At 31.6% G+C, this 10,450-nt stretch overlaps 1 protein-coding gene across 2 annotated transcripts in view; it reads left to right on the top strand.

The window, feature by feature from the left end:
• The first annotated feature begins 1,595 nt into the window (after positions 1-1,595).
• The window catches only part of Ntan1 (N-terminal amidohydrolase 1), a 292,280-nt gene continuing 283,425 nt past the window's right edge, over positions 1,596-10,450 (top strand). The window contains exon 1 of one of the 2 annotated variants that reach the window (XM_088229063.1): positions 1,596-1,833. The gene's annotated coding sequence lies outside the window, so the exon portion shown is untranslated. Of the gene's footprint in view, positions 1,834-4,332; positions 4,460-10,450 lie in introns of those variants that run through there. The other variant, XM_088229061.1, reaches the window with a different exon arrangement.

Raw genomic sequence — 10,450 nt, 5'->3', positions numbered from 1 at the left:
ATTTTTCATGTGGTAAATTTAAACGCGATAATTTAGTCCCAAGAAGGTGGTTTTACACTGCAATATTTCATGGTACTTGCAGCGTAAGACTGATCTTCCTCATGTAAAAAAAGGTAAAAATGTGCCACAAAATGATATACCGAAGCAGTAACCTATGGCGAAAATGACGATTTTTCAGTAATTCAACAAAGATATTATAAACTCCAAGAAAAGTCAAAGTCACTCTCAAGTCTACAAAAACGTAGAAATAACATTGACTCCATATTTATGTCTAATTTGCTCAATGGCTTAATTGATGTACCATCGTTACTGGAACTAGTGGGATTCGATGTTTCGATTCGCCCGTTGCGAAATAATAATGTGCTGTTCCTCGATCAACACAGCACAAACTATGGCTTGCATGCACCAATGTCCCGATTGTGTCGTATTGTAAACTCGAGACAAGATCTGGACTTTTTTGGTGTAAGTCTTTATAGATTTAAAAATTCACTAAGATAGACCGGATCTTGTCTTGAGGTAGTAATTTTAGATTTTTTTGTCCTAGCTTGAATTTTATTTAGTTTTTTTAATATTTTATTAGTGCCTGCATTTATTATAAGAAATTGTATTTACCATCGTTAGAATGGACTGCATAAGTCCGTCAAATAAATAGGCGGCCTCCGTGGTGTAGTGGTCAAGACGCTTGACTCACGCATGGAAGGTTCCGAGTTCGATTCCCGGTGAGAACCCAAAAATTAAAATGTGATTTTTCTCAAGCCTGGGTGCTCTGTTATGTAATTCACCACTGTAATTAGGCCTCCTGGCCTGTTGTGGTGCAAAAAAAAAATGTAATAAAAAACATGCAATTTAAATGTATTCATAGATATAATACCACATGCATAATTATATTATCATTGGAAACATTCTACGATCCCTCGTATATGTGAAACATTTAACAAAAAAATTAATAGTCTTTATATATTTCACTCCATACAATATGTACAGAAGAGAATTAATAGGCTTGATTCATGCTCTTCATTAATAATTCATTAAATCATTAAATCAAATGCAATTTTCCACTCTTACTTTCCTTCAATCATCCTTTACCACTCCTCATTAATTTCCTTCTTTTCCTTTCCATTATCTCCTTGTTTTGTCCATATTTATCTTATTATAATATATCGTATATTTATTTATTTATTTATTTATTCACACTCTTTATCAAAATACAATTCCATATTCACTTATTATTTTTATAGTTTGAACTTTAAGCCGTCGTCGCTTTATTACAGTATTATTTAGTGAATACATAATATATAATTGGATGGCAGGCCCTACTATGCATACATTTTATACAGTTTTAAAAAATATATATTAATTTAACCTGTACATCTGTTTGTATTCGAAATAAATAAAATAAAAATAAATAAAATTATACGAGACACAAATTTGGAATAACCAGTGACTGGTTTCATCGCTTTCGCCAAATCTTTGTGACTTAAAATTGAACAGGATGAGATGCGTGAAAATTGAGCCAGTCCATAGTTTTAAAGTCCAGGGCTGGCAGCCGGCACCTAGCGCCAGTTTTTCTGATTTGCCGCGTTTGACCGATTGTCAGTCTGGTTCCAGATATTAAAAGAAGTGACAAAAAATATTTACTGACGTGTTACATTTTCATGAATGAGAGTGTAACATGTAGCGACACGGCATTCCGCAGACGGGCACTGCAGCTGTTGGTCCCCGTTCGCCGCTCTGTCCCCTGAAAATTCCGCCACAAGATACGTAGGAATTAGTTTGCTGAAGGGTGGAGCTCCTACCCCAGTTTGAGATTGACAGAAGACACGAGGTTGCTGTGTAAGCGTATTTATCAAATGGCGAATAAATAATGAATTGAGTTATATAGCGCGAGTGTTACGGCGATGACGAGTTGAACGTAGTTATGCAGAAATCAGCCAGTCCACAATTTTGAAAAAATGAGATTTTGATGTTATCGGGTGCAGTAAGCTCAATTTTATGTTCTGCTAAAAACAGCCAGACCGCTTTCATACAAAAAGTTGTTTTAATTACCTTCTAAAAATGGTATCAATCACAAAAACGGTATTTCTCAATTTGCAGAAAGCACCCACAGCACTAGAAAATCTTAACCATTAAAACTTGTCAAATACAAAATTAAATTCTTGTTTGTAATGTAAAAAAACGAATATATTCTCTGTTTATTATTTTTAAAAATCAAAAACATTCTAACTGTTGTGGATTTGTTTATTCACTCTTTTCACTAATGTGCTAATATCTTAGTGTCACTTTTCTATGGCTGGCTGCTTTCTGCATAACTACGTTCAGTTGAAATAGCTGCACTCGGACTACATGCTAGAACTGATTTGCTGCACGACCGGGTTGACTTGCTTGAGCTGACTGTTTGGGCTGACTAGACTGACTGGACTTTACCACGCCCCGTGGTCTCTTTATAAGTCACGTTCTTCATATCTCCATGGTAGGAACGATGTTAATGTACTGCAGGCCTTGCTTGTGTACTTGCTTCATTGGTCGTCGAGCTATATTTTTAGTTGAAATGGTTGCACGTCTGTGTGTCATCGATCAATGGGCTATGAACCCCACAGATAGATAATAATCTGTCGGTTTAATACGTTTTTTTTTAGAACGGTCACCTAACATTTGGCCTACCATAAAATATATGGGCATATTATTTATTAAATTCAAATTAAAGCAGATAAATTCAAAATTTAGAGCGTTTTCGTTGTAATACAATGCCAGTTGCACCAAAAGAAGTAAAGTAAATGATTATTTTTAATATATTACAATAGACACGGAGAACATTTAAGAGAAGGGAATATGGAAGTCTAGGCATCTACAGGGCTTATGAACTGTCATTGGCTGGTTTACGTGGCCACTTTACGCTCTGCAACATTCACCATTCTGCCTGTATTTAAAAATCTATATTCCTTTAATTTATAGATCAAATCAAATGTAGGTAATCTTACTCGATAGTTTTTAAAAAAGCAACACAATTTAATTGTTTATTTGCAACATGTTTTTTTCTCCAATTAATTTTGTTAGTTTTTATTTTTAAATTACAAACTTTAATATACTTTTTATATCTATATTTTTTTTTAATATGGGGAAATTAGTCCAGCTCCCATCAACGCTTAATGGGATATTTTTATACCCCAAATATTTATGAACGTTATAACATTGAAAAATGACCTTTGAAAATTATGTAATCGGGCAAATATCGAGAAAATGTTTCAAGGCGAAGAAAGCGATTTAAAAAAAATCCTATATGCAGTATTTTTTTTTGGGAGGGGCTTAGGTCATTCGTAAAGAATTTAGACAGCGTCGTAGCTTGTGGCTGTTTGTTTAAATCTAGAAAGACTTACACCAAAAAAAGTCCAGATCTTAGTATTTATTAATATTTTTCATACCCTTTTAATTTGTAGTGTATCATAATTTTTATTCTGCTTTTGTAAATAATGTTATAGTTTAAAATATAAAAACGTCTTTAAATAAATATTGTTATGTGTATGTCCCTAAATGAGTTTTTTTTAAAAACTCTTTGGGAATATTATATAAAATTATGTATAGTAGGTTTTCAATTTAATAAAAAAAAAATATGAATAACGAATATTATATATATAAGAAAAATCGAAAAATGATATAAAACCAGTTTTTTATATGCAAATTAATAAATAATAAGATGTATTTCCTGATCTACTTGAAAGATTTCCATTCTGTGTGCCATCTAGACTGACGAGACAAAATCTTCTGTTTTACACAGATACCGCGTCAACAACTATTGAAATAATCTACAATGCCTATAATATGCGACCAATATAAAAATAGATTTACCGAGGCTTAAATTTTTTATGACAATGTATGTAAATTTAGGTCAAAAATCAAAGAAATATTTAGAGCAACAGATTTTTAATTAACTTTATTATTATGAACATATTTTTAATTTCTTATCTTACATTTTGTTTGGTGGGTGCATGAGTGTCCTACATTAATAAACAAATAAATTGATAATATTTGTGTAGGAACATACTATTTGATTACCTAACAAAATAAATAAAAAACATTATGGGTTTCGCCTGTTTATAATAAAAATGTACCCAAATGCGAATTTTAACTTTTTTTATTAGTTATTTTAATGCCCTAGGTATCGGAACTTTATTAAAATGTGGGTATATAATGCAGACAAAATAATAATTATTGACAAAAAGCTTTCGAATAACTTTTACAGCGAAGTAATGTTATTATATCGTATAAAATCGCTAGATGGCAGTACTCACATGTTTTAGCTAGTTTGTGTTGACAGCTGATATAATTTTTTGTCTTGATATTCCATGTGTCAGTTGCTTTGTATTGTTGTTTGAGGTTATAATTTTGTTTGAAAATTGTTTAAGTGCGTGATACTAAAGTTTAAAGTGCGTGTATTGATTAAATAACATACAACAATTGTTAGGTAAGTGTTTTCCAAAGATTTCGTATTGACAAACATATGTTTCAGCTATAAATCGTAGAAAATAAACACTTACTTTCCAAACTGTCAAATTATTCTACCATTGTTGTTGTACATTTTTCGAGATTGTTAAAATAAAACATTGTAGTTTTTTGTTTACCTTTAAATTTTTTACCTTTAAATTATTGAATTAATATACTGTAATCTAATTCAGGACTTCTTTTATTTTAAGATCTTGATATTTACCATTGTATTTTATTCAACAAGGCTTTTCTCGTTTGACAACTAAAATGTGAAAAAATAAATAAAAGATAAAAATATCAAATAAAATTCATGTAATACATAACATTAACAGATATAATTATCAAATAAAAATTATGTAATATATAACATTAACAGATTTAATTATCAAATTCATAATTGATAATCAATTTACTGCAAGAGTACTTATCCCATTTTATTAAAATTTCATTGCAATATTGAGATTATAAAATAATTGAATTGACTGAATGTAAAATATAAAATCCACTGACTCTGTTTTCAAAAATTAATTTGATGCAACAATATACAAATAAATTCCTTAAAAAAAAGCATACTTTTATAACTATTGCGCAATATATTTATTTATGTTGCCATCTTACATTCTACAATAATCATTAGAAATTTGGGAAGATATACTTAAAAAGTTATTTGTTTTTAATATCGATTATTTAAAATATAAAAAGTAGAATGTTTTTTTTTTTATTGAAATGGTTTAAAGAAAAAAAGAAAGCATTTTTTTCAGCAGGTTTGAATACTTCCTAAACCCAAGAAAAAGTATCCATGGCCGCTTTTATAAATTGATATTTAATTTATAAATCTTGTATCTAATGTTCAATTTTATTATATTATATATTCAACTGCTTATGCGTCTCAATACATATTTTGTTTACAAATGAGGTCATATTTCTGGCTGTTAAAGGTCACCTAAGTTCAGGATGGCAAAAATGTTGTCATGTATGGAAAATACAGTGATATTCCACTTTATTGCTTATTTTATATTACCTGCACAAATAAGTATAAAAATGAGACAGGCTGTGGTCCCGTGGGTAGTGTCGTGGACGTCTGATCAGAAGGTCTGAGGTTCTAACTCTGCCCTACCACAACTTGTTTTATATTTGCTAACACGGTTATTAACGACCAAAAGAAAATGTTCCCAAAATTAAAATATTTAGGTATATTATAAGAATGCAAATATATATTTCCTAGAAAATAATAGGAAATAAAGGTTATGTGATCAATCCAGAGTATAGAATATAATTGCCATATTATCGAGTACAATTTTATATTACCTATCTTATATCTATCATCAACATGATTCCTACATTTCCACCTAACAATGTATATGACTGTAAACATTGGTATATAGTATACCAATTAAAACATGTATTATTTAAATAGAAGTTATTATTTGTACATAACCACTTACCGATTTTTCTATCTCTACCAGTTTCGAGTTGTACCCATCTTTTCATAAGTAAAAAGTAAATCTTACAAAGTCTAGACATTTACAGGACTTATGACCTGTCAGTAGGGTCGCAGTGAGTCACATCTTGCTGGAGGGTGTGATTCTATTAAATGCTGCGAATGCCCAGTTGCATTACACCGGCAAAATTACTGACAAGACTAACTTGTTAGCGTCCACATCGCGAAACCTGGGCAATGGGATAACACTCACAACGGCAGATAACGAGCGGATGAAAGGCGAGTTTCTGCTACCAAATCAGAACAAACCAGCTAAGGGAAGGTAACCCCGACATAAAAATCCACCAGAGAAGGCAACGGAAAACCACTCTGGTCATCTGTTCCCAGGAATCAAGCGAGTAAATCCAAGCAGTGCTCCTGGCCTCGAAGTAGCGCAGGACCAAGATGCTTTCGCTGTAGTGATCGCCAACATTGGGGGACCTGATAAGGCACCGCTAGACAAGATGACCTGTCACTGGCTGGTTTAAGTGCCCACTTTACACACTGTGTAACATTCGCCATTCTGCCTATGTTTAAACATTCATATTTCCTCAACTCTTCCACCTGTTGACTTTTGTGAACTAAAAGAGCTGAATCCTTTATCATTTGGGTGATATTCATCCAGCTAATCCGATTCACTTACTACGCAACGCCTGAAAACAGTTTTCTAATTTTTATACTTCTTCTTTTACCAGTTTCAGCTCTTTTACTTCACCAAAGTCAACAGATGCAAGAGTTGAGGAAATATGTATGTTTAAACATAGGCAGAATGGTGAATGTTACACAGTGTGTACAGTTTTTTATTTGATTTAACCCCTTAATTATTTTATGAATTTAAAGTCAACAGTACATTATTTTATTTGCTGATTTAATATGAGCAAACCCTTTTCTTTATAAATATTTTTACATTTGAATATGTATAGTGCAATTGACACCATAATCCTATGTAATGTTTTTACTTTTTGTGTTAACTTTTTATTCATTTGTTTTTTTTTTTAAATATTTTTTATTATTATTGTATTGTGTACCTGTTTTTAGTCAGATTGTAAGGAATTGCTAAAGACAATATTTTCGCCATTTAACCATAAATACCGTAGTTTTATTTTTTGTATTTATCACATTATATGCTTATATCATAGAATTAAGAATAGTCCAGAAACCGCATACGCACATCAAACAGAAGGCGACTCAACTACTCATAAATGAGTAGGTTTACGTTTTGCCCCATTAGTTTCTTTGTAGACGTCGCTCAGTACGCAACTCCTGATTCAAATTCAACTATGCCGTGTTGTGTCCTTTTAAAGTGTAGAAATACTGCTGGGATCTTAAAGAAACAGGATGGAATCACATTTCATGTGTAAATTACAAACGAATGTTTAAGTAGCAAATGAATTACTTAAAAATTGAATTATTTTTCCATCTGTCAGATTGTCGAAGAAACAAAATGGAAATTTCGTTAGTGTTGCCAAGGTAGATTTTTTTTACCCTACGTTGCTCATTTAATAAAAGAACTAATGAAAATTAGACCTCGGATTAAACAACGCCGTGGGGGACATTTGAACGACATTATCTTTAAGACATAAAATATTATTTAGCATGTTATAAAAATATCAGATTTGTGTAAAAATAAAATTTGTTCTATATTTTAAGTTCAAAGTTCATTAATTCAATTCGTTTATTAATTCAATTACTCTTATTAAATGACCCTTTATTTATCTAAAATTTTAGAGAAATTAACAGATTGCTTTTTTTAAACTTTACATTTGTGTTATGATTATATATTTTTTCCCATCAAGCAACATTACCCGGCGACTTAACGTATGCGCGCGGCGAAAGTGTGTCTAAGTGGGGGAATTATTGAACACAGTCCGATGTATTCAAATATGATTCTACGCTCCTTCTGGACTATTCTTAATTCTATGGCTTATATAATGGTTAAACAATATTTTATATTATTATTAAATATTTGAATACAGTATATTGCCAATTTGTTGAGCATTTCAAAATCTTTGTAGACTAATATTGAAATTAAACCCTCTTAGGATTTCTTGCCGCCTCGTGGTCTAATAGCCGGCGAGTTTGCCTTTCGGGCAAGAGGTCTCGGGTGCGATAAAATATTTCATAGTTCCTGTACTGGCACCTGGGCTGGTATTCTGAACGGAATTGCGTGCGAAGAGATCGCTCGCAAAAAACGCTTTATAACTGTTGCTACGGCCGCGAGAACGTTAGGAATAGCAGAGCTAGATCATTTTTGTTACATGGAGGGTGAAATGATCAGTCTTACACCTCGCACCCTTATTTTTTCACCGACGCCGACGTATTGAAACTAAGTAATAAATAACGCCTATTATTTTATTGATTTGTTGAAAGAAATTAACTTTCTCAATAAGCATGCTACGCCGGTCTGCAAGTATAAATACAAATAAATAAAATAATACAATTTTTTTTTCATACTTTTAATATATAAAGTATTAACTTTGTGTTCAAAAATTTCTAAAAATGTTTAATCTTGTGTAAGATATAGTTTTTAAAAAAAGGGAGGTGGGGATGAAGCGAGGAGTATGAATTTACTAGGGCCAATATCACAATGGATTATCTTAAACTGGACTATATTAAAACATTCATTGACTAGTGATTAAATGAATTAAATTGATTGTACTACTTGCGAAGGTGTATTGTAGAATTTGCATGTAAGTGTAATTACTGTCCTGATGAAGAGACGGACACGTCTCAAAACCGGTAGACATAGAAAAGTTGTTACGTGGTTATATACAAATTTACCGTTCTTTTATTTCTTTAATACATCGTTAAATGTTTGTATTTTAAATAACAATTTGTCATTCAAATTAGCTTTTTAATTGAAAAACATTTTTTTTTTATTTTATTTTTTTTAAAGTACTAAACCGCCTCACTACTACGATTAGCTTCCCAGTTTTAAGACGGTAAATATTTTTTTATTTTAAATAAATATAATGTTAATAAAAAATACTGTTTTATTATTGTTATTATTAGAGCATACATAAAAATATTATAATATTTTAAGTTTGTCAAAATGTTCGTAGACAAAAGACTGGATTTCGCCCCTTAGGGAGTCACTAAGATTGACAAATTACAACAGAGATGGAGAACATTTTAGAGAAGAATATGGAAGTCTAGGCATTTACATTTAGACAAACTCAAAATATTGTAATAACTCCAACTGGTTCAAGAAGAAGTTTAAAAATTAAAAAATATGTTTTCTGGCATTGCCTAGTATGTGAAATAATTCGATCAAATGAATCTCTTCGCAACAATAAAAGTTTCAGCTCTTTATTTATTTATTTACACCTTTTATCAAAAATACAATTTTACGTTTAGTACACTGACACTCCGGAACGTGCCTGTGGGCCAGTGGAGTGGCTATATCCATAAAAAATCATATATATATTGAATGTACCTACCTATTATATTAACATTTTTGTTAACTATGTATTTGTATTTTATATTGGATTAAATAAACAAATAAATAAAAATAAACGTTCACTTTGCCCAGCTAACAAGGGTACATACCCCGTTCCAAGCTAGGCAATTACATTCTAATATATTATAGTAGTTAACAAATTAATAGAGAGCACAGACTAATACAATATAAACTTACTCGTATACACATTTTGATACATATACATACACACATACACATATATACACATATATATATATATATACATACACACATATATATATATATATATATATACACACGTACATACACCCATGCGCATACACATACATAAATTCATAAAACATAAACAATTTATTTATAATGCGAAACTTCACTAAAATCAACAGATGGAAGAATTGAAGAAATATGTATTAAACATAGGCAAAATGGTGTATGTTACACAGTGTGTAAAGTGGCCACTTAAACCAGCCAACGACAGGTCGTAAGCCCTGTACATGCCTAGACTTCTATATTACCTTCTCTAAAATTTTCTTCATCTGTGTTGTAATTTGTTAACATGAAAATATGCTTATGTGTTATTTTTTACCGTTTTTACAACTTACGAATACTTTCTACACGACTATCCCTAGCCACTAGCCATGTTAATGTTCTTCGGCGAGTTCTCAGTTAATTATCTACTTATTATGTACTAGACAACTTCCCCATGAGCTCATCTTAGCTCCCGTAATTCCAACATCCAATCTTGTTGGCTGAATCTAATCTCCATTATCTACAAGTCCCTATATCACATCATATCATTATTACTCCACGTCTCCACGATATACACACGATACTCTTCGGGAAGGTATGCGGGTAGTTTGGATTATAATGTTATGTAACAATGATACCTAATCTCATTCTTATTCTTAGAGGTGCGGGTCAGTGCTGTGCTTTAAGCTCCTTTTTAACATCACTGCGACCTGTGAAGATCTATTGCGACGCTCTAGCCCTCCAAGACCAGGGCCTCGATTATGGTGGGAAGATAAGGACGTCATACCTTCACCATGACG

This window comes from Micrasema longulum, unplaced genomic scaffold (assembly GCF_059751315.1).
Source record: "Micrasema longulum isolate JH-2025_06_02 unplaced genomic scaffold, ASM5975131v1 h1tg000632l, whole genome shotgun sequence".
NCBI lineage: Eukaryota > Metazoa > Arthropoda > Insecta > Trichoptera > Brachycentridae > Micrasema > Micrasema longulum.
This window is presented reverse-complemented; position numbering and strand designations above follow the sequence as displayed.